This window comes from Hippopotamus amphibius, chromosome 16 (genome assembly GCF_030028045.1).
Source record: "Hippopotamus amphibius kiboko isolate mHipAmp2 chromosome 16, mHipAmp2.hap2, whole genome shotgun sequence".
Taxonomy (NCBI): domain Eukaryota; kingdom Metazoa; phylum Chordata; class Mammalia; order Artiodactyla; family Hippopotamidae; genus Hippopotamus; species Hippopotamus amphibius.
In genome coordinates, this window is record NC_080201.1 from 62086762 (window position 1) to 62103657 (window position 16896).

General features: G+C 42.2%; 1 protein-coding gene across 1 annotated transcript in view; it reads right to left on the reverse strand.

Annotated features, from left to right (window-relative positions):
• Positions 1-9631, reverse strand: part of LOC130838281 (zinc finger protein 665-like) — a 74341-nt gene extending 64710 nt beyond the window's left edge. The window contains exons 1-2 of the mRNA XM_057711138.1: positions 9379-9631; positions 7098-7168 (exon numbers count right to left, since the gene is read on the reverse strand). The gene's annotated coding sequence lies outside the window, so the exon portion shown is untranslated. The remainder of the gene's footprint in view (positions 1-7097; positions 7169-9378) is intronic.
• Between the last annotated feature and the right edge of the window lie 7265 nt (positions 9632-16896).

Here is a 16896-nt window from a genome sequence, read left to right on the forward strand (position 1 = left end):
CACGCGCCTAGAGCCCATGCTCTGCAACAAGAGAAGCCACGGCAATGAGGAGCCCGCGCACCACAACGAAGAGTAGCCCCCACTCACCGCAACTAAAAAAAAAAAAAAAGAAAGCTTGCACACGGCAACAACAACAAAAAAAGAAATCATTTGGAGAGGGGAATTCACAAGCCCACTACAATTTGGGAAGTCTGTGGACTGAAGATTTCTAAGGGAGGAAAACAAATATTTCTTCAATATCAGAAATATTTTAATACAGTTTTCTACAGAAAACATTTGAAATCTGATTTAAAATACTAAGCATTCCAAAATCGGATGCATAAAATAATTTGGTTGACTTGAGAGATATATATATTTCAAAACCTTTAGCATAAAAGTAAAGAAACAATGTTTTTACAAGCTTGGGAGCTGAGAATATTTCTTACTACATTTTTCTCAGTGGTGAATTAGCAAAGACAATCACAACTTTCCATTATGAGATCACAGAACTCTAAAGAAACTGTTAAAGTGTTTTGGAGAAGCCCTTTCTTTTCCATCACCCTTGGAGGCCATCAAAGTGTCACATGCGGGGGAGCAGATAAATGCTGAGGCCTGAAAGATGAGGAATGGATAGAAAACCGTGTTTCTTTCACTGGATTGCAGGTCTCCCAAAGAAATTTTTTTACCTGAGATTCAGTTCCTTCCTAACTTTCAGACCACTGAGCTGCATCATTGTAAGTCAAATTGCAACCAAACAAATAACCTGAAAGATTTTCCGGGACAAACAATTAAAATGATGGAAATGATGCCAGCAGTTGACATGAGCCTGGTTCGGTGTTTTGGTGTGTTTTGGTTTCTTCTGTTCTGTTTTGATCTGCCTGATGGATACCTGAAGGACTGGCTCAAAGTACTTGCAAAACTATACCTAGGTGGAAGCGCTAACCTGAGGGCTTGGTCAAAAACACTTAAAGGTAAATATAGTAGCCACTGCCACCTAGGGCAAGGGATAACAACTTGGGCAAACAACAGACTGAAAATCCTGAGGAAAAAGTGGGGAGTGACTTGTACTGAGAATTAAGGAGTTTGAAAATCTCCCACATATTCCAGGAAATCTAGATATATTTGGGCATGCCTAGGACTGGAAATGTGAGAAAAGACCTGAGAAGCTCCTAAGCCTTCACCTCCAGCTGAACATCAGATTCTCTGCTAGCAAGAAGCGAATGCTAAGGAAGAGTTGTAAACTCCTTGCCTGAGTGTGTAAGGAATTCTCCAACACACAGAGCTCATCTACAAAGAGTATAAGGTGGTTTGGTTTTGGTTCCTGGTGGTTAAGGAAATCTACCCAATCACTAGCTGACCAATAAGCCAATAAAGACTTCAGTGGCCACACACAGCAATGAAAACACATCACACAAAATTAGTCGAGAGAAATAAAGACACACCAGCAATCACAAGAAACAACAACAAAGTCCAGGACAGGCGAGGGTGGGGGGGAGTGGATTACGACTTCCACACTTTCAACATATGCAACATATCCCATGTTTTAAACAAAAAGTTATAAAGCAAGCAAGGCAACAAAGTATAACCCATACAGAAAAATCAATAAATAAACAGCATAAACTGTCCATAATGGAGCCCAAACTAAATAAACAAACTTAACAAACACTTTAAGTCAACTATTTCAGCTAAAGGGAATGATGGAAACAGAATTAATGAAAATAAGGAAAACAGTACTTAAAAAAACAGAGAATATCAATAAAGCAATAGAAACTATAAAAAGAAACTGAACAGATATTGTAGAGCTGAAGAAGCAAAAAGAAAAAAAGACTGAATGTAAATGAACAGAGCCTAGGAAACCTGTAGATACATCAGCGGGCCAACTTATGAATATGAGAGTCCCAAAGAGAAGGAGAAAGAAGGCAGAAGGAATATCTGAATATGGTCAAAACTTTCTTAAATGAGAATAAAGATGTGAATCTACAAATCTAAAAACTGTATGAACCCTTTGTAGGAAAACTCAGAAATCCACACCATAACAAATTATAATCAAACTGTTAAAAGACAAAGGGAAAGGGACTTACCTGCTGGCACAGTGGTTAAGAGCCCACCTGCCAATGCAGGGGACATGGGTTCGATTGCTGGGCCCAGAAGATCCCACATGCCTCAGAGCACCTGAGCCCGCAAGCCACAATTACTGAGCCTGCGCTCTAGAGCCTGCAAGCCACTACTACTGAGTCCACAAGCTGCAACTACTAGATCCCATGCTCCAAAACAAGAGGAGCCACCGCAATGTGAAGCCCAAGCACCGCAAGGAAGAGTAGCCCCCACTAGCCACAACTAGAGAAAGCCCATGCACAGTAATGAAGACCCAACACAACCAACAAATAAATAAATAATACAATAAATCTTAAAAAAAAAAAAGACAAACGGGGAGAGACTCTTGAAAGCAGCAAGGGAGAAGGTATTCATCACATACGAAAGATCCACAGTAAGATTAAAAGCTGATTTACTGCCAAAACCATGGAGTCCAGAGGCCATGGGATGACATATTTGAAGTGCTGACAGAGAAAAACAAGTCAGCCAATTTTATCTCTAGCAAATTTCTTTTAAAAATGAGAGAGAATTTATGACTTCCAAGACAAACAAAAGGTGACGGATTTTTTTATGACTAGACCTACCCTATAAGAAATAAAAATGAGAACATTTCTCTTTTTTTTCTTTTCCATTATGGTTTATTACAGGATATTGACTATTGTTCCCTTTATTATACAGTAGGACCTTAATGTTTATCCATTCTATGTATAATAGTTTGCATCTGCTAATCCCAAACTCCCAATCCCTCCCTCCCCCACTGCCTCAGCCTGGCAACCACAGGTCTGAAAAGAAAGAATATTTCTTAATTCATTCCATGAGGCTGGCATTATTCTGATACCAAAACCAGACAAAAACATCACAACAAAAGAAACCACAGACCAATAAACTTCATGAATATACATGAAAAATCCTCAACAAAATACTAGCCAACTGAATATACAGCATACTAAAATTATACATCATAAACAAGGAGGCCTTATTACAAGAATTCCAAGGTAGTTGATTCAACATATGAATATCTATCAGTATAACAGCCCACAACAATAGGAGGAAGGGGGTAAAAAACTACATACTCATCTTATTGTATGCAGAAGAGATATCTGAAAAAAATCCAGAAATTTTTCATGAGGAAAACACTCTGCATACAAAAAGTATGAATGCTAATCATACTCTCTGAAGAATAAACCATGGCATACACATGTAAGGAACACTGTTGCAAGAACAACTGTTTGGCCAATGGTCTCACCGATATGTGGTTAAGAGCTTGGTGATTTTCTCCCTGGAATAAATCCCTGTACTTGAGACAACCCCAAATCAAACAGGATGATCATTAGTATACTTAACAGTGCCCACACTGCCCTTGAGAGACACTGGTGTGATGACCCACAAAACCCAGAAGTGTGGTGGGAACTCTAGGAGCTTTAGGGCCCAGAAGCCATAACTCAACTAGAGAGAAATGTACCTGGGCCCAGTTGGTATCTATAGGTGCCTGCTTACTCTGAAACTCCTCTTGCATGTTTCCTGCCTACCTCTGTTACTATGTAGCCCTTGTAACTCTAAAAACAGCCCAGAGGCCATGAAAGAAGAGTATCCAACCAAATCACATGCTACCTTGCTTGTTACCTTATCTGCCAGACAAAGAAAGCCTAATGTATAGGAGCTTAAAGAAAGGTATAAAAGAAACTGCCCTGCTCTGTTCGGGGCTTGGCCTTTGGCTATGGGCCTGGGCCGGCACAAATAAACACTGCTTGCTGCGTATAGCCTCGGTGTCTTGCTTCACTCTGTAAAATCCTGCAACAGAAGAACAACTGGAACCATCTATGTCAGGCTCTCCTGATACTTTCTACCTCAGCACCCTGCAACACGCTGACCGCTCTACTCAGTTACTTCAGGGGCACTGCCCTACACAGCATGATGATACTGTAGTATCTAAATCAAAGCACTCTCCACCAGGAATTTTCTTTTCCCCAGTCAAACTCCTCCTGGGAGAGTTCACTAAAGGTTGACTAGCACCTAAAGGGTGAGTTATCACAGCAGAAAACAGAGAATAACATTTCAGGCGCCAAGTAGATGTATTTCAGGAGCAAGTTTCAGCGGCAGAATCACACAAATCTGAAAAAATATGAAATCAGGTAGAGCCCAAGTTTTTCCACATTCCCATACTAAGTAGGCACTGCCAGAGAGAGAAAAAGAAAAGATATGAGAGCAAAGCAAGGGATTCTGATTTTTGTGGGAGGTTGACATCGGCCCTGGGGTCTGCCTACACACCCCAGGCTGTGCCTGAGATACGCTCCCCGTGAAGGACTGGGGACCAAACAAAGCTTCTCTCTGCCCACCATGTTTACAGTACTGCTGAGTAACCATCTCAAAAGATTCATGCTAGTCCCATGACACATGCTCCTGAAGGCAAAAGCAGAAATGAAGACACGGCTGAGGCACCTGCAGGGGCAGAGAGGGCTTGAGACAGGCCCATGTACTTGCCTGGGGCCCCAGACACAGTGGAAAAGCAGCCACTGTCCCCCATCCCCCAAAGAAGCTCGCTCACGTATGTGAAATGGGCATGGAAGCTGGAGGACAGGAGCCGGGACAAGGGGGACCTCAGCTCAGATGTGTGTGGACTGAGCCTACCACAAGAGGCCAGTCCCCCAGAGTCCAAATACAAAAAAAGTCACAGAGGGCAGATAAGAGAATGTTGTGAGTCAGGAAAAACACTTTGCCTTTGTCTTTGCAATGAGCTGCAATACCACTGGGATGGGAACAAACTTTTAAGACATATGAATAAGAGGAGAGGAAGAATAAATTCCTTTGAGAGCTCACAGCAATCAACTTCTGTTTTCCCAAAGACCTCTCACCCTTAGAAAGAATTTCCTAAAAAATATGTGATGAAGCAGTCACCTCTTTGCCATCTGAGTTCTTCCTTATGTTCATATCTTTGATACATTCCCTCCCACCTGATTTGTCTGTTTTTTGGCTTTTTTTTTCCTTGCTATGTTCACCTCACTCTTCCGAGGCCACGGCTCTCTCCCCTGCTCCAAGAAGGAAACTAATATTCACCTCAGAAAGAGAGATTCCTGCTTATGTGAGAAAAGGTGAATGATGTGCTGTGGCTTTTCCATAACACAATTCCAGCCGTCTGTCCAGCTGAAAAGGACATTACAGATGGGACAGAATAATATTCCACAAAGGTGTTTAATGACTGTCTTCTTCCAAATGCTTAAAGAGTATTTTAAACATACAGATATGCAGCTTTCTTCCAAGAACTACTAAATCAACAGTGCAGCAGTAAAACCAAGCAGACATTTTAAAATGTCGCCATAAGATTTTGTACTTACTCAACTTTCACAACCACCAACACCTAGCAGGAAGTGGGCAGATCATCTAAGGAAGGGGAGGTTTAAATTCCAGACACTCCATTACACAGCTTCTCATTTCCAAAGCAACATGGCTTCAGCCTTAGTCCAGCAAGGCAGGGGTTCCCAAAAGACTCAAGATAAATGCAAAGACACCCAAGAGCAGATCCCAATTTCTGGAGGGAAACTATCCTCACCCAGGGAGGCCAGGTTCCTGTAGGTCTCCAGCATCACGTCCCTGTACAAGGCCCTCTGAGCAGGGTCCAGGCATTCCCACTCCTCCTGAGAGAATTCTGTGGTCACATCCCTGAATGTCAACAGTTCGTGAAATGAAAACACATGTCCCCAAGAGGCCATCAGGAAGAGTACTTATCTTCACAAAAATAAGAAGAGTAGAGAGGTGTCAGGGTCAATTAGATAGAAGTAAGTGTTCTGACAGAGTCGCAAAAGAGAATCTTGAGCAAGTAATATATTCCTAACTTTGCTTTATTACACTTTTCTATCAGAGAATGTTAAACCCACTAAATTACTGAGGAATTTAAAATTATATGCAAGAAAACACATACACACACATATATACACAAATGAAAAAAGTTCAACAAAGGATTGTCTATATGCAAGTTGCAGATATTATACACCAAATGATAACTAACTTCCAGATGAGGTAACATCTTCAGGGATGACAAAGTTCACAGCAGATTGAAAGGAAGGCGAGAACTGAAAAAATGAGATAACGATAATTACAGTAACAACCAAAAGTTACCGCAAAGTAAGCGTTACCTTAAATGTTTTTTAAGTATTAGCTCATATAACAACATAGCATCCAATTTACTCCCACCTTACAGACATGCAACTCAACTATTCAACAGCTAGTAAATGATGGCGCCCTCACCTGAACCAGGTGGTCCGGCTTTAGAACAGAACCTACAGCATCACACATTTAAGTATCCCATGTGACACTAAAAGTACGTGACATAGTTCTTTCCTGAGAAAACCTGAAACAAGCTCAAGCCTGAAAACACACAACTGGCTGAAAGGTCACTATATACACATGTACACACACATGCATGCTGCTCTTAACTCATTCACATGGCAGGACAGGAGAAAACTCAAGGACATGGAAAGCATGTAAGACATCCTTTCAAAGATAATATAAATACAAGACTTATTTATGAAATGATGGTGTCGTTTATACACACCATGCCTTCCTGCTCACACACACAAGCGTGTGCATACAAACACACACACTGAAACTAAGTGAAACAAAAGTGCTGGTGTCTAAAATGACATTTCAAAATATAGCTTCATTTTCTATTAATTTTTACTTGTGCATTTCAGCATTTTTGGTATAATGAACATGTATAAGTTGTACTAAATTTAATTAAGATTAAATTTATTTTAATTTATATTAAACATTATTATTCTATAGTAGCCTGGTTATGAAAAACACTGCAAAGTTGGAAAAATACATTAAAAAACTTAATGTTGATCTCCATAAATACATATAATATGTAAACATACAGAATAGAACTTGGGTAGCGATGAGAGAAGATTGAAGGAAGGCCCTGGGGCGAGTCTGAGCAAACCTGTCAGGCAGGATACTTGAGAGTCAGAGATTATCAGTCCAAATGGCATTTCAGGACTGAGAGGACTGAACTAAGAATATGATCTTACCTGAGAAAGAGCCTCCTCTTCTTCCTCTTCAGGGCTTCCTTCTCAGGCAACAGGAGTCTTAAGATGTCAACCTGAGTGTCAAAATATGCCACTTAATGCTTAGAATCAACACACCCCCTTCCTGTGCCACAACCACATGTACAGGGAAGCCCTCACCATGTGGAACAGACAGTCCTCTGCTGTAAGGTTTTTGACCCCTTTCTTCTGAACTCACTCCCCGCCGGTTAAGCCCACACACAAGCTGCACAGTGGGCATCTAGGAAGGACTGACCCTCCACTTCAAGGCAGAGAGCCAGCCCTGACCAAATGCCATGCAGAGGACAGCCCCCCTCCCGTCCCCCCGCCCCTCTAGTTTAAGGGCAGGTTTCAGTCCTCAGAAACACATGAGCCAGAGCCCTAGTGTTCTGGGCTAGATACAAATTCGATCCCCTGAGAGTACTTAAACATCATGGAGGCTGGGCCCCAGTCAGCCATGACCTAGAAGAAAAATCTATGGAACTGGGCACAAAAGAGGTATCTAAAACTGGCTCAGCCATCTAATGTAAAGTCAGGGTTGAGCATCCTTCAGAGAGGTCAACCCCAGCACACCTCCCACCCTGGGGCCCTGCTCTGTCCTGGGGCGCTGCCCTGTATCTGGACAGTGGGAGGGGAAGGAGCAGAGAGAAATACACAGAGCAGGCATTACAGGCTGGGGCTGGGGTAGGAGTGTGGCTGGAAAGTTAAATGAGAGGCTCAGATGAGGCCCCACTGAGAATGGGGGCAGGTGTGTGATCAGAACAAAGATCTGGGGGAGGAAGATCACCATGTGCATTTGAGGGGTCAAAGAGTTCTAGGAATCCCTGAGGCAGTGGTGACCCTGACTCCAGGAAAAGCAAACACATCTGTGTGGCTCAACCTCAGTGAGAAGGGAGGAGAAAAGCAGATGAGGTCACACAAGTACTGGGGGAAGCAGATCAGCAAGGCCCATGGTCTTAAGATGTTTTTTCTTCCCCATCCCAAGTGAATTCTGGACACTATGTATTGTCTCATCCATCTCCAGTTAACGTCTAATTCTTTTTTATCTGAAGTTAAAACACAAATAATGTAATAGCCTGTACATCTGAAAAACACGCTGAGATGGTCACAATGGCCCCGAGAAGTATGAGGTTGCTCTATTGTTTTTTTGGCCACAACGTGCCGCACGCAGAACTTCCTTGACCAGGGCTCAAACCCGTGCCCCCTGCACTGGACACGCAGAGTCTTAACCACTGGGCCACCAGGGAAGTCCAAAAGTACGACACTGCTCTTAAAGGAGATGAGCAGGACTGGGGGGGGGGGGGACACAACTGGGGATTCCAGGAGGTCATGTCTGGACAATGCAGCGAGAAGATGCCTCTTACACGCCCCAGCAGAGATGTGAAGGATACAGCTGGACAACAGCAGCCTGCAGCTGAGAGGTGAGTCTGAGATGGAGATATGGAACTGAGAGACGTCGAGGTGTCTAAAGCCATAAGATAGTCAATGGGTGTGGCCAAATAAGGTCCCCAGATTAAGCTGGGGGCCCTTCCCCAATCAGAGACCAGGGGAAGGGCAAAACCAGAAGAAACTGAGATGGGAACAAGGAGAAAAGAAAATTAAAACAGATAGCCAGATTTTAAATGATAGTTAAAATTTGTTTTTAAATACTGGGATGTCCTGAAAGCCATGAAAAATATAGGTATATATCTCAAGGAAGAGGGAGTGATCAACAGTTGCCGATAGGACAAGACAAAGACTCAATTAACCACTGGGTTTAGAAACAGGGAAGACATTACAGCCTCTGAAAGGAAAGTGGAACAGTAGATAGGAAAGCTTGATTAGATGGGGTTCAAGCAACAGCTGGAGGCAAAAGTGATGAACTATGTTTGACAAATGGTGCCATCATGTCCTCTTACTTGAGGACTAATCACTGTTTATCTTGACAACATGTACATAATGGGTTGCATCTGCTTGGCTATAAAAAAGGGTGAGATATCGTTCTGCCATGCGGGTATACGTCCAGGAGTGTAACTGCTGGATCATATGGTAATTCTATGTTTAATTCTTTGAGCAAATTACCATACTGTTTTCCACAGCTTCTACACCACTTTATCTCTGCAAGCAATGCAAAAGGTTTCAATCTCTTCACATTCTCTCGTATACTTGTTATTTTCAGTTTGTTTGATAACAGCCATCCCAGGGGGTGTGAAGTAATATCTCACTGTGGTTTTGATTTCTAGTTCCCTAACGTCTGGGGATGTTGAGCATCTTTTGGTAAGCTTACCGGCCATGTGTATATCTTCTGTGGAGAAATGTCTACCCAAGTGTTTTCCCTCTTTTGTAGTTGGGTTGTTTGTTTTCCAGTTGTAGGAGGTCTTTATATACTCGAAATAATAATCCTTTACCAGAGATACGATTTGCAAAATTTTTCTCTTATTCTGTGGGTTGCCTTTTCACTCTGTTGATAGTGTTCTTTGATGCACAAAGTTTTTTATGTTGATGAAGCCCATTCAACTATGTTTTCCTCTGTTGCCTATGCTTTCCTCTGTTGCCTATGCTTTCTGGTGTCATATCCAGGAGACTGAACTTCGTCCTGAAAACAATGGGAAGCCAGTAGAGGGTTAAATGCAACGTACTGAAATGATCTAACTTCAGATTTATTTCTGATGCGGAGACAGAACTCTGACACAGACTCTGTCTCTGGGCTCTGCATCTTTCCTAACAGTTTTCATCCTTGTTGTTGGCCTGGCACTCCTCTAAGCTTATAATTACAATGGTCACCCTCTTGCAGAAAAAGGCCACACAGATAGACACACAATATTGTCCATCATTTCAGGGATCACTGTCATTCAGAAACCCTGATCTTGTTTACCACCTTTATGTTGTAGGTAGGTTCACTGAGGCCCAGAAGGGAAGTTACCTTAAGAACATCTGAGCTGACCTGTGGCACAGCACAGGGAGCTCAGCTTGGTGCTCTGTGATGACCTAGATGGGTGGGATGGGAGTGGGAGGGAGGTCCAAGAAGGAGGGAATATATGTATACATATAGCTGATTCACTTCGTTGACAGCAGAAACTAACACAACATTGTAAAGCAATTATACTCCAATAAGAAAATAAGAAAGTAAACAAACAAAACAAAAGAAGATCTGAGCTGAGTGAGAATTGCATGTAACGGAATTTTCAAAGGGTGGCCTAGAGCAGGCACTGGGCAGTCTGTCCTTACCACCTCATTCCCCTTTTAAAAATCCCAGGATCATCTTTAATACAGCTGAGCAAAAGACACCCCTTTTGTACTTTTAAATACATTGATCTCAAGCATTTACTCCCTCTTTTGCAGAAAATCACAGTGAAACATTGAAGAAAAATAAAATAAAGAACACAGATTTGGGTGCTGAAACTTTTAAAGAGGGTTAGCTATGGAAAGAAACTCACTGCAAATCTCTATGCCATGAATAGATGGCCTCTGTTAGAATAAAGTTTCAAGGCAATCCAGTCCATCCCTCAATATGTTCACAGAATGGACAAAACGGACTTGAGGGGAACATCTACTTTGTAGCTCACGGCTCACTAATTCAATAAATCACATAAAGGGAAGAAAAGAAGCTGTTGAATATTAGACTAACTCATAACCTACGTTCTAACTCTTAAGATCACAGACAGCCTTACCAAGTATATATTGAAATAGTCTAAAATTATTTACTAAGTACTAAAGAACGTTTTAACCTATGACAAAGGGTAGAAAGAATTCAGGGCTTATAATCAGAACCAGATACAATATATTGAAAAGAGAAAACAATTTGGGGCTTTTTTTTATCTAATGACTTCTGGATCAAATTTTTTAAAAAATTGAGACTACCTCATGTTTAGAAAAGAATGATAAGAGCTGGTTATCACAAGTCACCAAAGCTCATTTCAGAAGTGAATGATTTCCAGAACAGCCAGAATTCAGTATACTAAGATTTAATTCAATATGCCTAAAAAAATGCAGTATATGTAAGAGGGGTAGAAAGAAAAATGTACATCTACATAAAAGAAAAGAAAGCAATTGTTTTACTATTCCTTTGGAGAGCATCATATAGGGACAGAGTCACTAATTTTAGGTCCCAGTTCCCCTCCCTCACACCATTCCAAGAAAAGATGGAGACCCTAACTCTTGCCTTGAGTAAGGGTTGCAAATGGAAGCTACATTCTGAGACAAATAATGATAAAATGCAGAAGCCTTAGAAATTGGAAGTTTGCAATTCTCATTCTCATCTGTAAAAGGAAAACAATTAACCAAATTTTAAATTCAATATATAATGTAACAAGTCAATACATCACAACTTAATCAGCCATATCCCACCAACTCACCACTCATGCAGAATCACGTTCCCCTTCTTTCACCCTACTGTGTAATTCTGTCTATTAATCGGTTTATGTCTCCCTTTCCTTGTTTCTCTCCATTGGTTTTCCTTTTCTGTGTTTCCTCTCACATCCCCTGCTCCTTCTCCCCTTTTCTCTATCCCTTTCCTTACACCTGTTTTGCAAAGTCTTAAAACCTACCTCAACTTCACTTTCTCCTTCTCTCCAGCCTAGTCCCAATCTCTATGTGTCTGCCTTTTTCTCCCCCCATTTCTCTGTTCCCTCTGCTCTCCATTACATTGTCTTTCCTATCACACCCCCTCTGCCCCGACTCACTGCCATCCCTAGCCGCCTAGGCTCTCTCAGTGCTGTGTCTCACTCTGCCAACCCTAAGGCCCTGTGCTGTCCCTGCACTCAGCTCCCCCAACTCTTTTTCTCCTAACCACTCTGTCTGTCTCAAGTGCCTTGACCTTCCTGGGGAAGAGGAAAATGAGAAACTTGCACTCAGCTACAAATAACTTCATGCTCCTTCTGCTTCTGTAAGATATATGCTTGCTGCGCCGAGATAGGCACAGGATGACTTAGCATCAACTGTAACCATAAGATGTTCTGATAAGCATGGAATGTTCTGCTCCTGCAAGTTTCTGTTTGGAAACTCCCTGCGCGGAACCCATAGCAACTCCCGCGCTCTGTAACTGCCCATAGCCCATAAGAACCAGGTAACCAATCAACCAATGCCAACTGTAACCTTGTGCACTGACTCCTACAAGGTAAAGCTCACCCTCAGCTCGCGGCCCCAGAACTTTAGAGCGTCAGCTCGTCTGGGACCAACGGCTTAATAAACCTGAGTTCTCCTACCCTCCGAGTGTGGTGCTTGGTTTCTCCACCGACCGATTTCTGCCAAACTGGCCCCCACTTCCGCTAACCAAGAGCCTCTCCCTATTTTGCTCCCTTTCATCTTTCTGGAGCTCCTCCCTTTCCTCTATGTTTCTCTCTTTTCTTTTCTCCTCTTGCTACTTTCCCGTGTTCTTCCCTTTCACTTTGTCTCTTTTCAAGTCCTTCCCAGATCCCCTATTTTGCCTTCTCTCTATGGGCAGCCTCACGGGTCTATTCTCCCTCTCACTTTTCTGTCTCTCCTCACTCTCCCTGTCTCTCTTTCCCCTGACCCGCCTCACTCCCTTGCCCTACCGCTTTCCTATCATCACTTCCACAAAGCCCCAGATGCCCGCGTGGCAAAGGTGACTTGCTCTTGGGGCACCCCGACTTCTTCAGTCCTAAATCCCATCCTTCTGAAAAGTGTGCCCTTCCGGGACACTGGGACTCTTTTTAAAGGGGGGGAGGGGGAGGGACGAGGGGCTGGTTCTCAGGAAGGCGGTGGGGTCTGCAGAATCCCAGGGCCAGGGAGAGAAGCCAGGCCTCTCTGGGCCAAGACGGACGGGGATGAGAAGAGAGGCGCACAGTGTTCGCCTCCATCTCAAAAGCCCATCTTCCCCCGACGCTAAACACCGCGGGCTGGGAGGGGTGGTCAGGGAAGGCTTTCACCGCAACACCGCGCGGCGGGCGGCTCTACCGGCCTGAAGGCCCCACGTCTACGCGCGGGGACGGCCTCACAAAGACTTTCACCCAAAACCAACGGGGACCCCGACCCTGCAGGCAGTGGTCAGGCTTGGGGAACGCTCACCCGGACGCCAGAACTTACCCAAGGTGAGAGGCGCGGGAACTTCCGCGTCCGTAGCAACCCCAAGTCTCCAGGCGTTTAAGGCCGCGGACCGAGACGCTCAGGTTTAAAATCTAAGACACAAAAGGTCGCAGACAGCGGTGTCACTTCAAACCCCCGCTAGCCTCTTCCGGGCGGGGGGACACTGCGCGCGCACGCGCGCTCCTTCCGGGACCGCTGGGGGCGGGGCCTAGGCGGAGCGCCACCGGAAATGGGCGTGGATAGCGGCCAGGCCTGGGCGGGGATCGCGGGAGGGCGGGGCCGAGCCGGGGCGGGGCCTGGGCGCCCCGCAGCTGTTTCCTGAGGGCCGGCGGTACCAGAACTCGCGCCTGGATTCCGAGTCGCTGTGGGGCGATGGTTGGGTGCGGGAATGTCTCCTGCGATTAAAATGTAACTTCGTGTAATTAAGCAAGGAGTGCAGTTGTCTGTGCCGGAAGTGCACACACGAATGTGAAATGCAAACCGCTACGGGTGGGACGTGGGCCGCTTGGTGGGGACGTCAGTCAGAGCATCACATCTATTTCCATTCCCCACTCCCCCTGTGCTCAGTCCTGGGCTCAGCTCCAGGGACTTTCACAGCGACAAGACCTGACAGTGGGCGGTAGAGGAAAGAGGCATGGGATGACTTGGTCACCAACCATTGCTTTCAGAAAGTTAAAAAGGAAAAACTAGTACAGACTGTGTTGTTTTTTTAGTACTTGTTAAATTCTCTTCCACACCTGAGGCGAATGATAAACTCAAATACCTTTGAGAAAAATTTTTGAGACGTCATAATTCATTTGTCAGTAATTTCTAAATATACCAATTTCTAATTCACTTTACATCTATCCAAGAGTAACTAGGAAGAATATTTTTGATAAAAATATTGTTTTACATTTTAGCTCTTTTATTTTGTGTTTCTCAGTGTTCTGTCAGGTGTGAATAACAAACCCTGTATGTACTCTGTAGAAAACTATTGAAGTTATTTTCACCGTAAAAATACTACAATATTGCATATGATAGGAATGTTTATATTATTTTATATGAACCCTAAAGGAAGCAAACTAGATTCATCAACTTTCTAATAGTCTCATTTATACCTTCAATAATCTTTAAGGCAATATCCATGAGTTAATATCCACCATGAAATATATGTTTCTTTCAAATCCCTAAACGTTGATTTCTCTCCGGTAAGAATTTTTTGATGCAATAAAAGCATGTTGAATAAAAAGTCATTTAACATATATTTAATCTGTAAGGTTTCACTGCAGTATATATTATGTAATCTTTCACAAGGTTTAAGCATTGATTATGGCTTTTGGATGTTCATTACATTTGAATTAACTAATATTTAGGGAGGCTTGAGCATCATAACTCATAAATTCAAAAGATTTCACTCCCAAAATAATATCCTGATGATCCCCCAGGGATTGAATTTAGGATGAGAATTTAGCCACACACATTATCTTTTTTAAGATTACTCTTGGGTATTTATTTCCTGATGTTTAGTAATGTTTGGTTTGGGGTTAAATACATGGCCCCTTAATTATAATTTTAAGATCTCCCCCAGTGTGCATTTCTGATGACCAATGACGATTCATGCTGCCTAAAGACCTTACAAATTCATTGCGTTCGTTTTTTTTTTTTTTTTTTTTTTTTTTGGGCACACGGGCTTAGTTGCTCCGCGGCATGTGGGATCTTCCTGGAGCTGGGATCGAACCCGTGACCTCTGCATTGGCAGGCGGATTCTTAACCACTGCGCCACCTAGGAAGCCCGCGTTCGTTTTTTATTTTCAAAATTATATAACTCTGCTATTTTGTTATCAATGAAGAATGGATCAAAACTTTGCCATCTTTATTGCAAAGATTGGTTTTGACACAGGGAAGGATTCTTCCAAGTTGTGAAACTATGGAGCCATTTTGATACACTTCTTAACATGATTACATTTATTCTATGCATGCTCAATTTTAAATCTCTGCAGTTCACTCAGAATTAACTGCTCAATCCAACCCTATTATCAAATTAGTCCATGCATTTGTTCCTTACACTAGACACACTTTTTTTAATAAAAAAAAATAGAGTGTCAGGGATAGATTTTTGGATCTTTAGAAGGTAGATTATGTAAATTATGCCATGTTATGTATTATTGCCAACTAGCTGTGTTGGCACAAAAGAGATTTCAAAATGCACCCCCATGTTCTCATGCAAATAAAAAAATGGATGGTGAAACTTTTCATCAAACAGAACAGCTGGAGAGAAGCCAATCATAGATGAAACTCATGAATCCACCTTATTTAAGGGAAGTTTTATTGCTTTTTAAATTTACAAGGGAGCGAAATAAACTGATTTACAAGAGAAAAAAAAGGATATTTCCTTAATCACAGGAAGATTTTGACATGTCTCCCTGCTGTATTAGAAAAACAGAGGCAAGTTATTAAAGATTATGAAAGACTTCAAAGTAAAGACTTCTAAAATTTGAAAAACACAGGAACTAGTTTGACCTAGTGCATTAAATTCTGTATAAGAGAAAGAGACACTACATTTTTTAAGCACCCTGTAATGTATGGTATTTACTACTACCAAAATATTTTAAAATATGTGGACTTAGGTAAGGAGATACTTTATACATAAGATGATTGCAAACAGAGAGAATGCTCAACCAACCATGTATAAATAAGAATAGCTTTGTTGCAGAAATCTGTCCGACGACAAACCAAGAACCACTCTCGGAGGGTTGAAGAACTCAGGTTTATTAAGCCAGCGGTCCCAGGCGAGCTAACGCTCTAAAGTTCTGGGGCCCTGAGCTCAGGGTGAGCTTTACTTTTATAGGGCTCAAAGCAAAAGGTTACCGTTAGCATTGGTAGATTGGTTGCTTGGTTGCTATGGGCTGCGCAGTTACTGAGTTCAGGAGTTGCTATGGGTTACGCACAAGGAGTTTCCAAACAAAAGTTTGCAGGAGCAGGAGCAGAACATTCCATACTTATCAGAACATCTTATGGTTACAGTTGATTGCTAGGTCATCTTGTTCCTATCTCGGCGCAGCAAGCATATCTTACAGAAGCAGAACAAGCATGAAGTTATTTCTAGCTGAGTGCAAGTTTCTCATTTTCCTCTTCAGCTTCAGCTTGCATGCACTAATCATAATTCTTTCAAGACAACTTTTTTCATTTAATAAAAAATACTTCTATTAAAATTATACAACTCTAAAACAAAAACGCCAGAAAAAGACGGGATATGGGTAAACAGGAATCTTCATTTACTGTCAGGAAAAACAGAAATTGTATGCTACAACACTTTGGAAGAGCAAATTGGCAATATTCAGTACAGTGATATGGGACTCGAAAAGCAGCAGTTTCACCTGTAGTCAGATGAACTAGAAAAATTCTCAAACACATGAACAAAGAGATATGTTCAATGCAGCACTGTTTTTACTAGAAGAAAAAACAACAATCTAAATGTATATTAATTTTAAAATAGAAAATCAAATTCACAAGGGGAATATTATTCAATAAATAAAATGAAGCAACTCAACCTACATGCATCAACATGCTGAATAAATTTTGAAGTTATGCTGAATAACCACGATGAGCTTCAGGAGAATATGCACAGTATGATGTGATTTATACAAATTTTATAATTTTACAAAAGTATATATATTTTAAAAGTGATCTGTGAAAAAAGTATAAAACCACAGAAGTATACTGTTTAAGATGCTTGTCAAAATCTCAGGTGACTCCCTTGTTTAGGCTAAGACTAATTTGG